A 14,873-nucleotide genomic window follows, 5' to 3' on the forward strand; every position below is an offset into this window, starting at 1 on the left:
TATGTAAAATAAGAAAATTGGATTAGATTTCTTAAAAATCTTTATTTGTCCCTACCAGATCTGTGTTTCTTTGGGAAAAGAAAAAAGGAATTGACATTTGACAGTAAATGAGCAAGGAAATAGGATGTGTATTTTAGCACATATTTTTCTTTCAACATCAGAGTAATCTACTAGGGTCAAACCCTGATAAGTGGAAAAGTGGAAACTAAACAAAAATGTTACTATAAGACTTAGGACTTTAGTTTCTCATAGTTTGATGAGCTTAAATTTAAGACTTTTGAATTGCAGTGGATTGGGCACTTAAATAGATTTTATTATTTTTAAATTCATAAGAGGATCTGAGGATTGGAAAGAGTCATAATGTTAGTCTAACTCAACCGTCTATGGAACTTTTGCATCTCTACATAACATTCTGACTGCTTTAGATGATAGGTATTCCCTGTATCCCAAGACAGGACATGCCACTTTTAGGTAGCAATAACACAAAAAGATGTTCTGTATGTTAAACGTAGAGCCTCCACTCATTGATTCTAGTTCTACCATTTGGGATGATGGAGAAACTACCATAATTTTTCTTTATGACTGCCCTAGAAGTATTTGAAGGTAGCACTGTTAACTCATATCTTTAAAGGTCTAATCTTTTTATAGCAGTATAATGGAACATTAACTTCGAGAAGAAAAATCTCTGGGTAGAGATGGGAATATACACTTTTGATATTATCTAAAATGAAATATAATGGTTAAATTCAGTTTTGGAAATAATGCACTTTGCTCTGTCTCTTCAGTACCAATAACACTGGCAGATGGGATAAAAGTGGCATTTAATGTGGTACAGAAAGCTTCAAAGCGTGTTAGAATTTAACATTAATTAGATTTGATCTGGTTTCATGCCATTTTTCATGGATTGTAATCAGAACTTGAAGTACATATTAGTAATGATAACCAGATTGAATTCTAATCAAATGATTATTTTAAAATGTCTTTTTGACCGACAGTAAAATGGCTTAATTTTTTTCCCTATATGTTTTAATGTACACATGTGAATATATATATTAGTAGTTTAAAATATATATGAACATTTGTTTTTCATGAAAATAGACAACATATTCAGATGAAAAATAAATGAAAAATGGCAAAGAAGAAATCCTGTAGTTCCTTTCAAACGTTAAATTCGATTGTGAATGAAATGACAATAAAACTATGTACTCACAATGCTGTGCTAGAAATTTTCCTTAACTTCTCCCTATCAAAAGCAAGTCCCAAATCATCTTCCTGTATTCCTTAAGATAGATAATAACATTCATAACTTAATCTAGGGAGTACTACGTGATCTCTACCCTACCACTTCCATCCACCTTCTTTTAAAAATTTTTTTAAATTTTATTATTTTGTATATCAATGTTATAAGTTACCCCATTAACACAAGGTAATAACTACAGTGATAATAAATCAACATTGTCATGGTTGCATTCTCCCCTTACTTTTGCTTTTTCCTCAGTCTTGAGGGATTTGGGATGATGTCCTCTCTGAGTGCTTCAGGCTGAGAGGGAACCTAGATATTGTGGGGCAGAGGAAAAAAGTTTTGCTTGCATTCGTAGATACTTCCTGTTTGGGGCCTAGGCCTTGTCCATCATCATCTTTTTGTCAGTTGTCCAGGGCAAGTCCAGAGAACTGGAGAGTAGGAATAACCTGCAACTCTGCTGGGTTTCGGGGCACAACTGTCTTGTGAATAATCCAAAGATTTAAGTCTCTAAGATATATATTTAACAGATACCTTGAATATTACAGATTGAATAAAAGGAGTAGAAGAATCATGATAAGGGGGATTATAAATGAGTATAATTATGTTCTATTGGGGGAAATAGATTTTCATATATTCCCAAATAGAGCTTGCTGAGGAGGTATTGATTTCATGAGCTCATATAACTTACCTATGGTGTCCTGGCATCCCTCGAGCCCTTGGGAGCACTTTTATTTGAGGCTTTGTTTACTGTGCAGTTTGTGAGAACTGCCTGAGACCTACATAACATAACCTTTGGAATGTCCTCCTGACTAACTTTGAAATCTTAGCCATAAAAACTCTGCTTTATTTTAATATTTCCCCTTTCGGTCAAGTTCTTTTTCCAGATGCATGGCTGATTAGTGCTTGGTAATAATCCCTTGGTGCTATGATAGGAAGGCTCATCCCTGAGAGTCATGTCTCTGGTTAGGGGAGAGGTAGTAAGTTTACTTGCAGAATTTGGTTTAGAGAGAGGCCACATTTGAGTAACAAGGGGGTTTTCAGGAGGTAACTCTTGGCATTAATTATAATTAGGCTTAGTTTCATTATTATAGGAATAAGGTTCTTAAGTGCAAGCATTAAGATTGAGGATTTGGCTTTTTTTTTTTTTTTTTTTTTTTTCAATGAGACAAGGCAAATTCCAGAGGTGTTTGTCATCTTATTTGAGAAAGTAGCAGGACTTCCCCAGGATGGAAGTTTAATGTTTTGATAGTTACTATGTGGGTCTATATCCAAAAAACTTATCTATGACAACAAGAATACATTTATATCCCATAGAAGTATGTTTTAGATGCATTTTCCCCCATATACTAACCCACTATAAACACCCTGTACTGGGTGGGGACTTACCTTTGTTACAGTTCCTGAACAAACTTTATCTAATCCTACCAAATGTAATGAGGGCCTGAGGTACTCTGGGACCACAGTTGAATGAATAATGTTGAAATCCACCAAATTTTCTTTTTACGCATGCCAAATTTTACTAGGGTAGGTGCACTACTTGGCATATGCTTTCTTTATGATCAATAATTATATAGTTTTGATCTTTAACATTGAAATGTTACATTTTTTTTAAAAGCAGGTACCAGAGATTGAACCCAGGACCTCATACATGTGACGTAGGCGTTCAACCATTTGAGCTATATCTGCTCACCAGAGCGGATTTTCTGAAAAGAAAAATTGTGTCCTTGATTTTCAAATTTAATGCATTGAAAAGACCTTGCTTTTCATATTGAAATTAGTCTTGCTATCAATTATTAATATGTAATGCTTTACTTTGTTTTTTAAATATATTTTTAATTTATTTTTAAACTTGTTTTAAACAATTTTATTGTGGTTTGATTAACATAAAATCTATTGCACATATTTATAAAGTGTACAGTTTGGTAAGTTTTGCATATGAATATACCCATCTTTACACTCAAGATATTGAAAATATCTGTCACTCCCAAAATTTCCTTTGTAGGCCCTCCCTCCTGCCTACCTTACCTCACCATCACAGTCAACTGATATGTTAGCTTTCACCAGAGCTTAGTTTGCATTTCTAAAATTTTATATAGACTATTCTTTTTTTTAATTTTTTTTGAGTTTTTTTGAGTTGCTCCTTTAACTAAGCACAATTATTTTGGGCTTCTTCTAGGTTGATGAAGGTATAATAGTTCATTCCTTTTAATTGCAAGTAGTAATATATTGAATGTTTATACTGCCTTTTTGTTTATCCATTCACCTGCTAATGGCCTGTTGGGTTGTTTCCAGTTTTTGGCTATTACAAGTAGAGCTGCTATGAACAGTCTTTGTGTGGACATATACTTGATTTCTCTTTGGTAAATATCTAGGAATGGAATGACTGGGTTATGTGGTAGGTGTATGTTTAATTTTTCAGAAACTGCCAAACTTTTCCCAAGTGGCTGTACCATTTTACATTCCTTCCATCAATGTGTGAGAGTTCCAGGCTCTCTGTATCCTTACCATTTTTCTAATTTTATGTATTTTAATAAGTGTATAATGATTTTTCATTATGATTTTAATTTGCATTTTTCTAATGAATAATGATGTCTCACTTTGCCAGGGCTGCTCTTATATTTAACATGTTGGCTTAAACAACAGAAATTTATTGCCTCTCAGCGTTGGAGGCTGGAAGTCCAAACTCAAGGCATCAGTAGGCCATGCTTTTCCTGAAGCCTGTAGCATTTTCGTGGTGGCTTGCCAGCTGTCCTGTCACACGGTGATCGGTCTCCTTCAGTCTCTTCATCAGTCCTACTTTGTCCAAATTTCCTTTGATTTTTAAGAATTTATAATTTTATATAATTTCATAAAAATTCCACTTACATTGGATTAAGTTCCTATCCGATTGAATTTGGCCTCATCTTAATAGTATCTTTCAAGATCCTTTTTACAAATGAGTTTACACCCACGGGACCAGGGATTGGGACTTGAATATGTCTTTGGGGGATATGATACCTGATTGAATTCACTACAGATGATGATCCTCCTTTCATTTTTATGTGCATATTTTCTCTATGTCTATCTTGGGTGATGAGTGTGTTGAGATCGTTTGTCTCTTTAAAATTAGGCTTAAGTTTGAGTTTTGAGCGTTCTTCATTAACTCTTGATACAAGTGCTTTTTCAGATACAGGATTTGCATATATTTTCTTTGCAAATGTGGCTTGTCATTTTCATTTTGTTTTGCTAAGAGCAGACGTTCTTACTTTTGATGAAATCCAGTTGAAAGACTTTTGTCTTTCATGGATCATGCTTTTTTCTTGTTTCTAAAGAATCTTTACCTAAGACAAAGCCACATAGATTTTCTTCTATGCTTCCTTCAATAAGTTGTACAATTTAGGTTTTACCTTTATGTCAATGACTCATTTTTTAAAAATCTATGATTCATTTTGAGTTTTTTGTATATGGCACGAGGTATGGATATTCAGTCATTCAGTTCCATTTGTTGACAAGGCTATCTTTTTTTCTCTAGCTTTCCTTTGTTCTGTTGTGGAAAATCAGTTGACCATATGTGAGTAGGTCGATTTCTTTCTGGACTATCAGTTTTGTTTTATGGATCTACTTGTCTCTCAATGCCAGTATCACAGTGTTTTGATTACTGTAACATTACAATAATCAAATCAGGTTTTATGAGTCTTCAAAAATTAATGTTCTTTTTCAAAGTTGTTTTGGTTACTCTGAGTCCCTTGCATTTCCATATGAATTTTAGAGTCAGTTTGTCAATTTTTACCAAAAAAAGCCTGCTGGGATTATGATTGGGATTACATTCAGTCTGTTTCTCAAATTGAGGAGAATTAACATATTCTGATTCATGAACCTAGTGTCTATTTATTTATGTCTTCTTTGCACATTGTTTGATACTTTATTCCTAAGTACTTAATATTTTTTATAACACTGTAAATGAAGCTATTGGTAGGAATTTTATTTTCTGATTGTTCTTTGATAGTATATAGGAGTAGAATTGATTTTTGAGTATTGATCTTATATCCTACAACCTTTCTAGTAGCTTTTCTGTAGATTCCATAAGATTGTTCAGCATGTACAATTATGTCATCCACAAATGAAGACAGTTTTATTTCTTCCTTTACAATCTGGATGTCATTTATTTCTTTTCCTTACTTTATTGCACTATCCAGTACAATGCCGAAGAGGAGTAGTGAGAGTGAACATCTTTGCCTTGTTTTTGATCTAAGAGGTAAAGCATTTGGTCTTTCACTGTTAAGTATGATGTGAGCTGTATTTTATAGATGTCCTTTCCCAGATTGAGGAAGATATTCAGTCTCTGCTGAGAATTTTTATCAGGATTGATTGTTGGATGCTTTTTTCTGCATCTTTTGAGATGATCATATGTTTTTTCTTTTTCAGGTTGTTAAAATAGTACATTATTTTGCTTGGCTATTGAATGTTAACTCAGCCTTGCTTTCCTGGAATAAACCTCCTTGGACATTATGTATTACCTTTTTTTATGTTGCTGGGTTTGAATTGCTGAATTTTTTTTCTTTTTTAAAGATTTATTTATTTTTTATTTATTTCTCTCCCCCTCCCCAGTTGTCTGCTCTCTGTGTCCATTCGATGTGTGTTCTTCTGTGACTGCTTCTATACCTTATCAGTGGCATGGGAATCTGTATTTCTTTTGGTTGTGTCATCTTGTTGTGTCAGCTCTCTGTGTGTGCGGCGCCATTCCTGGGCAGGCTGCGCTTTTTTTGCACTGGGCAGCTCTCCTTACAGGGCACACTCCTTGCACGTGGGGCTCCCCTACGCGGGGGACACCCCTGCTTGGCAGGGCACTCCTTATGCACGTCAGCACTGCGCGTGGGCCAGCTCCACACGAGTCAAGGAGGCCCAGGGTTTGAACCGCGGACCTCCCATATGGTAGGCGGACGCCCTATCCATTGGGCCAAGTCTGCTTGCTAAATTTTGATAAAAATTTTTTGCATCTGTGTTTATGTGTGATATTGATCTATAATTTTCTCATAATATCTTTGATTTTGATATTAGAGTAATACTGGCCTCTTAAGAATGAGTTGGGAAGTGCCCCCTTTTTATTTTCTGGAAGACTTTCAAAAGAATTGGTATTGTTTCTTTGGTAAATTTTTTTTTTTTTTTTTTTAAAGATTTATTTTTATTTAATTCCCCTCCGCTCCCCCGGTTGTATGTTTTCTGTGTCTTTTTGCTGCGTCTTGTTTCTTTGTCCGCTTCTGGTGTCGTCAGCTGCCGGGAAGTGTGGGCGGCGCCATTCCTCGGCAGACTGCTCCCTCCTTCGCGCTGGGAGGCTCTCCTTATGGGTGCACTCCTTGCGCATGGGGCTCCCCTACGCGGGGGACACCCCTGTGTGGCACGGCACTCCTTGCGCGCATCAGCACTGCGCATGGGCCAGCTCCACACGGGTCAAGGAGGCCCGGGGCTTGAACTGCGGGCCTCCCATGTGGTAGACGGACGCCCTAACCACTGGGCCAAAGTCCGTTTCCCTCTTTGGTAAATGTTTGATAGAATTCACCAGTGAAGCCATCTAGGTCTGGAGTTTTCCTTGCAGGAAGGTTTTCAATTCCAAATTAAAGTTTTTAAATAGATATATGGTTACCTAGGTTATCTCTTTCTTCTTTTAATAAGCTTTGGTAGGTTCTGTGTTTTGAGGAATTTGACCAGTTAAAGTTCAGGGACCTGTCAGACTATTTTTCAAATAGTACCATTTAAATTCTCATCAGTAGTATATGAGGGTTCTGATTTCTCCACATTATGCCAACACTCTTTATTATCTATCTTTTTTATTCTAGCCATTCTAGTGAGTGTGAACTGTGTTTTTGTTGTTGTTTTTATGAGGTACTAGGGATCTTATTGTTAACCTCTTGTATTACTCTCATACATTTGTTATAATTCATGAAATGAAAGAACATTCTTACATTTGTACTATTAACTATAGTTTGTCATCTATAATAGGGCTCACTGTATTGTACAATCCTATATTTTATCTTTTAATTTTTATTCTAGGAATATATACATCCTAAAGTTTGCCCTTCTACCCATATTTACGTGTATATATAGCTCAGTGCTATTGATTAGGCTCCCAGTAATGTACTGTCATTACCAATATCCATTTCCAAGCCTTTACCATCCCCCTTAAATAGACATTTACCATCAATCTAGAAGGAAATCCTGTACAAGTTATGCATCAACTCTCCATTCTCTAACTCCAGTTAATCTCCCGGTAACCTATATTCTGTATTCTAACGCTGTGTGTTTGCTTATTATAATTAGTTCATAACAGTAAGATCATACAATATTTGTCCATTTGTGTGCATCAGGATTTCATTTCTTTTTTTATGTTTGAATAATGTCCTTTGTATGTAAACAAACATTTTGTTTATCCATTCATTTGTTAATTGTTTCCATCTTTTTACAATTGTGAATAATGCCACTGTGAAGATTGTTTTGCTTATATCTATATGAGATCCTGCTTTCAGTTTTTCTGGTATATACCTGAAAGTGGAGTTGCTGGATCATATGGTAATTCCATACTTAGCTTCCTGAGGAACTTCCAAGTGTCTTCCATAGTGGCTGCACTATTTTACATTTCCACCAGCAATGAATGAATGTTCCTATTTCTCCATATCCTCTTATTTTCTTTTAATAGTGGCCATTCTAGTAGATATGAAATGATAGCTTGTTGTAATTTTTTTTTTTAAAGATTTATTTCTCTCCCCTTCCCCTTGCCCCCCTCCATTGTCTGCTTTCTGTGTCCATTTGCCATGTGTTCTTCTGTGTCCGCTTGGACTCTTGTCAGTGCCACCGGGAATCTGTGTCTCTTTTTGTTGCGCCGTCTTGCTGCATCAGCTCTCTGTTGTGTGTGGTGCCACACCTGGGCAGGCTGTGCTTTTTTTCATGTGGGGCGGCTCTCCTTACAGGGTGCACTCCTTGCACGTGGGACTCCCCTACACGGGGGACACCCCTGTGTGTCATGGCACTCCTTGTACACATCAGCAGTACGCATGGGCCAGCTTACCACACGGGTCAGGAGGCCCTGGGTTTGAACCTTCCCATGTGGTAGGTGGACGCTCTATCCGTTGAGCCAAATCCACTTCCCCTTGTTGTAGTTATGAGTTGCATTTCCCTAATAGCTGGTGATGTTGAGCATCTTTTCATATGCTTTTTAGCCATTTGCATATCCTCTCTGGGGAAAATGTTATTCAAGTCTTTTGCCCATTTTTTTTTTACCCTGCTGCCCCCCCTTGTGGTTTTTTGCTTGCTGTCTGCTTTCTTTGTCCATTCGCTGTGCATTCTTCTGTGTCTGTATTTATTTTTATTTATTTCTTCCACCCTTCTCCCCCGCCTGCCTTGTGGCTTGCTTGCTGTCTGCTCTGTGTCCATTTGCTGTGTGTTCGTCTGCGTTTTTTGCTTGTCTCCCTTTTTGTTGTGTCATCTTGCTGAAGTGGCTCTCAGCAGTGCTTGCGGACCTGGTGGCTCTCCATGGCACTTGCCAGCCGGGTGGCACTCCGCGGCGCTTGTGGGCCACCTTTTGCCCATTTTTTAATTGGGTTGTCTTTTTATTGTTGAGTTGTACAATTTTTTTTATATACTCTAGATATTAAATGCTTATCAGATATGTGGTTTCAGAATATTTTCTCCCATTGAATAGGTTGTTATTGCACTTTAACAAAAAAGTCCTTTTTTATACAAAAGTTTTTGATTTTGTAGAGGTCCTGTTTATCTTTTTCCTTTCATTGCCTGTGCTTCGGGTGTAAAGTCTAAGAAACCATTGCTTACTGCAAGGTCTTGAAGATGCTTTCTTATATTTTCTCCTAGGACTTTTATAGTCTTGGTTCTTATATTTAGGTCTTTTATCCATTTTGAGTTAACTTTTGTGTTTGGTGTGAGATAACGTTCCTCTTTAATTCATTTGCATGTGGATATCCATTTTTTTGCACCATTTGTTGAAGAGACTTTTCTCTCCTGTTGAGTGGATTTGGCAGATTGTTTTGTTAACCTATAATTTCTCAAATAATAAGTAAATAAAATAAATAAGTAAAATAAAAGAACAGGCCATAGATGTAAGGGTCTTCCTGAACTCGCAGTTCAGTTCCATTGGTCCATGTATCTATCCTTATGCCAGTACCATGCAGTGTTGACCACTGTAGCTTTCTTTGTATTATGTTTTAAAGTCAGGAAGTGTGAATCTTCCAATTTCATTCTTTCAAGATGTTTTTGGCTACTCAGGGTCCTTTACCCTTCCAAATAACTCATTATTTCTTTGAGTATTCTTTCTGCTCTTTTCCCTTCTTTTCTCCTTTCAGGTCACCTATGATGCAGATGTTTGTGTACTGCTTGCTGTCACTTATCTCTCTCAGACAATGCTCCAATTTTTCTTTTCTTTTCTCTGTTCTTCTGCCTATAAGATTTCAAATGCCTTGCCTCTAGTTTATTCTTTCTTTTGCCTATTCAGATCTGATGTCATGTGTCTCTAGAGCAGGGGTTCTTAACCTTTTTTGCCACCTTTGCCAGTCTGGTGAAAACCATGGACCCCTTACTAAGTCCACGCTATACTGTGTATTATTTAATAAATATGTCACACCTGTACCAACACATCCCCACAAGAAGAATGTTTTTTTGAATTTTCAGTTCAAGCTCATGGACCCCCTGAAATCTTTCCACGGCACTCCCTGGTTAAGAACCCTTGCTCTAGCGTATTTTTTTTTTTTAAGGTTTATTTTTATTTTTATTTATTCCCCAACCTCTCCCCCCCCTCCTCCCGCCTGTGGCTTGCTTGCTGTCTGCTCTCTGTGTCCAGTCACTGTGCGTTCTTCTGCTTGCCTGCTTGTCTCCCTTTGTTGTGTCATCTTGCTGCGCCCGCTCTCCATGGGTGCAGGCCATCAGTTCTCTGTGGGCGCAGGCCAGCTTACCTTCACAAGGAGGCCCTGGGATGTGAACCTCGGGCCTCCCATATGGTAGACAGGAGCCCAATCGAGCCACAGCCACTTCCCTCTAGTGTATTTTTCATCTCTTTTTTTTTTTTTTTTTAAAGATTTATTTTTATTTTTATTTAATTCCCCATCCCCTCCCCCGGTTGTCTGTTTTCTGTGTCTTCTTGCTGCATCTTGTTTCTTTGTCCGCTTCTGTTGTCAGCGGCACGGGAAGTGTGGGCGGCGCCATTCCTGGGCAGGCTGCTCCCTCCTTCACGCTGGGCGGCTCTCCTTACACGTGCACTCCTTGCGCGTGGGGCTCCCCTACGCGGGGGATACCCCCGTGTAGCACGGCACTCCTTGCGCTCATCAGCACTGCGCATGGGCCAGCTCCACACGGGTCAAGGAGGCCCGGGGCTTGAACCGCGGACCTCCCATGTGGTAGACGGACGCCCTAACCACTGGGCCAAAGTCCGTTTCCCCATCTCTTTTATTGTGCCTTTCATTCTTATAATTTTGGTTATTTTTCTATTTATATTTTAACATTCTTTATGCTCATACATTGTCTTCTTAATATCCTTTATTTCTTTAGCCATGTTTTCCTCCACCTTCTTTAATTAATTTAGGAGCTTTGTTTGAACTTCTTTGGTATCATTCTCCAAAGTCTGTGTTTAATTTTTTAAATTATTTATTTATCATACATAACCCCCCCTCCCACCTGCCACTTTTTGCTCTCTGTGTCCTCTTGCTGAGCGTTCTTCTGTATTTCCTTGTCTTCTCTTTTCGTCTTTTCTTTAGGAGGCACTGGGAACCAATCCCAGGACCTTCCAATGTGGGAGAGAGGCACTCAGTCACTTGAGCCACATTAGTTCTCTAGTTTGTTGTGTTTCTCACTGTCTCTCCTTTGCGTCTTTTTTTGTTTTGTGTCATCTTGTTGTACCAGCTCTCCGTGCTACGTGGGCCAGCTCTCCATGCTGTGCAATCCAGCTTACTTTCACCAGGAGGTTCTGGGAATTGAACCCAGGACCTTCCATATGGTAGACAGGAGCCCAGTCACTTGAGCCACATCCACTTCCCTCTTCTGAGGTTTTAATTTGTTACCTTGACTGGACCATATTTTCCTACTCAAACTTAGGGCTTTCTGATTCCAAAGCCATGTTGCTCTCTTATGCTATACTGTGTTTGCAAGGCAGAAAAAAAACATACTTGGCTTTGTCTATAACATTCTGTGCTCCCTGCATGTCAATGTAAATGTATAGCTACAGAGTCCAGGCAGGTAACTTTGAGCCAGGTGGGTACTATAAGAGAGAGTAGTGACATCTATGGTGAATTGCAAAGCATGTGCCCTATCTAGAGTGTCAACTGCCTGTCAGTTCTAGCAGATTGTTATCATGTGGAAATATGGGCCCAGTATTACTAGATCTTCTGATTTCTTTTAAGTACTGATATTATCAGAAATCTGGATTTTTATGTAAAGTTTTCTGATTTATAAGTGTAGGCTATCCTTAAATAATGTAGCCCAACCTTGTGTTGGTCATCAGACATCTCTGTGCTGGCTTTTGCTAAATGGGTAACCTTTGATAGAGAGTTGCATCAGGTATACTAAGGATGCTACAGTAAACTTGTACAGTAGGAAGAAGATGTTAGCTATGTATAATAAGCACATTAGAAACTTTGAAATGGCAGGATGCTTGGTTTGAACATGGTGCTTAAGTATAGTGTTTGAGTTCAGTTTTTATAAGGGATCTGTTAATTATAGATTAGGGAGTAGGTAGGATTGTTCCCTGAAGTTTATTGTCTCCTAATTGCATACTTTCATTTGCAGCTAGCACCAGTTATGAGTGTGTGGATTTTTGAGCAAAACTTCCAACCCAAATGAGAAGAAACCTTCAAGGAACAGTGAGCCTACAGAGTCATCTCTATGCATAATATGGAATTTTTTCAGCCCCAAGTTAGCTGAATGGGTTTCTCTGTTGACAAGGAGTGGTAAGTCTAACTATTCCTCACTGATAATGAAATAATTTAAATCCTTTTCATAAATAAATACTTTTCATATAAAGAGAACTATTGCTTTTATATTCATAACATTTATTGCCTGTCAACTAGAAATTAATTTTTGTATTACAGCCCAATTCAGAGAATTCTTTATCTTTAACAGCATGTTCAATACTTGATTGCAGAGTCTGATGTTCTTCTTACAGTTAGGCACCTCCCTATGTAATTTTCTCTTTTATTTCTCCTCTAATTCAAACATATTGTCTTCCTTGAAATATTTAGCCAACACTTGAGTGATGGTCATGATAGTTAGCAGCATCGGTTCTGGTCCCTGCCATGGAAGGTCTCGTTCCCCTTGTCAGTGATTGTTTTAGCAATGGGAATGTGATTCACTTTTGACCAATGGGAGAGAAAGGGGAAGTCAGCAAGAAGCTTCTGGGAAATGTTTTTTTTTTTTATTTCAAGAAAAAGAAAAGAGGTCGTCCGTCCGTTTTCTTCCCAGAGCTAGTTGTGTTTGGATGTGACATATGGAACTACTACAGCCATCTTGTTACTAATGTGTTTGTGTTTGAATCTTGGTTCCATTGTTAGTAAATTTGTAACTTGATTTTTTCATCTATAAAATGGGGATACTATTTATCTACTCCATAAATTGCTGTGAGCATTAAGAGTTAATATACATCAAAGACTGAAACAAGTACTTGATGCACAGTAAGCAGAGTAGGGCATACATAAAATAAATTGAATATGTCCAACAGGATTATAAATATATAGTAAGTAGATATTAAATATAGACATAAAATCAAGTGTTAGAGACAAATTTTTGGTAATGTAGAACATACATTACAATAATCTTAAAATTTTTGACTTATTATCTTCAACCTTTAAAATATGACATTCCATTGCTCAAGTGATAGTTTTTAGTCAATTTAAGATACTTACTATATTGCTGAAATATGCCTTTTAAAATATGCCACTTGAAATCAGCATCTTTTTTATTTCCTGGCATTATCATTAAGAATTATTTTTTAGTTTATTTCTCATTTTTAAAATGCCAGTAAGCACCTTTCCCTTCACCAGTCAGTATACTTAAAGAGATTTGAAACTCCTCGTTGTACTTACCTTATCTTTTTGCTTGTTTCAGTGAAGGATAACTGTGATTTAATTGAATTGAATGTTGACTATTTTTTTCAACCCTATATTAAAGGAAAGAGGCATATTTGTCAATGGCACTTTTCTTTGTGAATAATGCAGTACGTCCTTGACATTCAAGTACAACTTCATTAACCATCCAGCATGTACCTCCTTGTTAAACGTGTAGCTGTTAATTCTGGTTTGTATCATGATACACAAAACAACTTTTATTGAAATGAATTCTTTTTTCCTGAAATGATAAATAGAACTTAAATTGTTGAATGCTTCTCTCACAAATGCCAGTAGCCACTTTACCTTCAGCATGCCAGTGGTTTCATGTGCTTGTAAAGGAAAATATATGTCACCAGCCTTACCTGTGATAGTAATAGTTCTTCCACATTGTGTCAGTGTTAAGTGATGTGTAGTGATGTCATTTGGTGGACTTTTGCCAATAGCTCCTTTTGCATTCCATTGAGAATACATGTCTTTGATTTTGTAGCTACTTTTAAAAATTAATGTATGAGTTTATTACATTTATTTCCCCCTCCCCCAGATGTCTTCCTTCTCTGTTTGTGCATTGTTTTTGCTTGTTTTTTGCTCTTTGTTTTTTCTTTTAGGAGGCACCGGGAACTGAACCCGGACCTCCCATGTGGGAGGAGGGCAATCAATTGCTTGAGCCACGTCTGTTCCCTGCAGCTACTTTTACAAGTCCTTGGCAGTAGTATGAGACTTGTACCCATTTTTTGCTATGAGGAGTACAATTTGATGCTTTTGGCTGTTTCTAGTGACAAGATATGTAAGCTTCATTTGGAACAACATTTTGTGTTTGTTCTGGGGGGAGAAAAATGTAAATGCTTTACCAGAAAAGTCACCACACTTCCAGGAAGGTGTTATGACTTCATTTTGTAATGTTTAATTATTTTAGGAAACTAGAATTTATTTATAAATTGGAATTCAGCAGTTTTGGGGGGTGAAAGCCAGAGGGGCAAATTGTTATTAATTGTCCCACTATAGTTTATGAAATACTACTTCTTTCCTCCCAGTAAGATACCATTTTTATACTTATTAAATTATTACTGTATTTTATTTCTGGACTTCTTATTCTGTGCTACTGTCCTGTTATGTGCTTGTAATGGTTTAATTATTATAGTTTTATAATACATTTAATATGTTATAGGGCTGCTCTCTTCTTTTTATTCTTATTTTCAGAATTGTCTTGGATAATTTTATATTTTCTTGTGTATTGTAGAGTCAATTTGTCTAGTTCTCAAAAAATTCTCTTAAACTCTTGATGTTTTCTTGTGTCCTTTTACATGTTTCATAGATACTGTCTGTTTCTTTCACAGTTAATACTTACTTGATCTCTTTTGTAGTTGTCATTATAAATAGGATATCTTTCTCCTTTTTTGCATTTAATGTTTCCTCTGTTTATTATTAGAATTAGGAAGATTATTATTCTTCGTGAAGTTTTTTTTTAAGATTTGTTTTCTTTGTCCCCTCCCCCTTTGTTTGAGCTTGCTGTCTGCTCTCTGTCCATTCTCTGTGTATACTCTATGTCTGCTTGTCTT

The 14,873-nt window shown here is 37.1% G+C and overlaps 1 protein-coding gene across 5 annotated transcripts in view; it reads left to right on the plus strand.

Annotated features, from left to right (window-relative positions):
• CDC42SE2 (CDC42 small effector 2) overlaps nucleotides 1–14,873 on the plus strand; it is a 120,432-nt gene that overhangs the window by 35,758 nt on the left and 69,801 nt on the right. For 4 of the 5 annotated variants that reach the window (XM_071209814.1, XM_071209819.1, XM_071209822.1 and 1 more), the window contains one exon: nucleotides 12,002–12,162. The exons of the other annotated variant lie outside the window; for it this stretch is intronic. The gene's annotated coding sequence lies outside the window, so the exon portion shown is untranslated. The remainder of the gene's footprint in view (nucleotides 1–12,001; nucleotides 12,163–14,873) is intronic. 5 annotated transcript variants of the gene reach the window in all.

This window comes from Dasypus novemcinctus, chromosome 2 (assembly GCF_030445035.2).
Source record: "Dasypus novemcinctus isolate mDasNov1 chromosome 2, mDasNov1.1.hap2, whole genome shotgun sequence".
Classification (NCBI taxonomy): domain Eukaryota; kingdom Metazoa; phylum Chordata; class Mammalia; order Cingulata; family Dasypodidae; genus Dasypus; species Dasypus novemcinctus.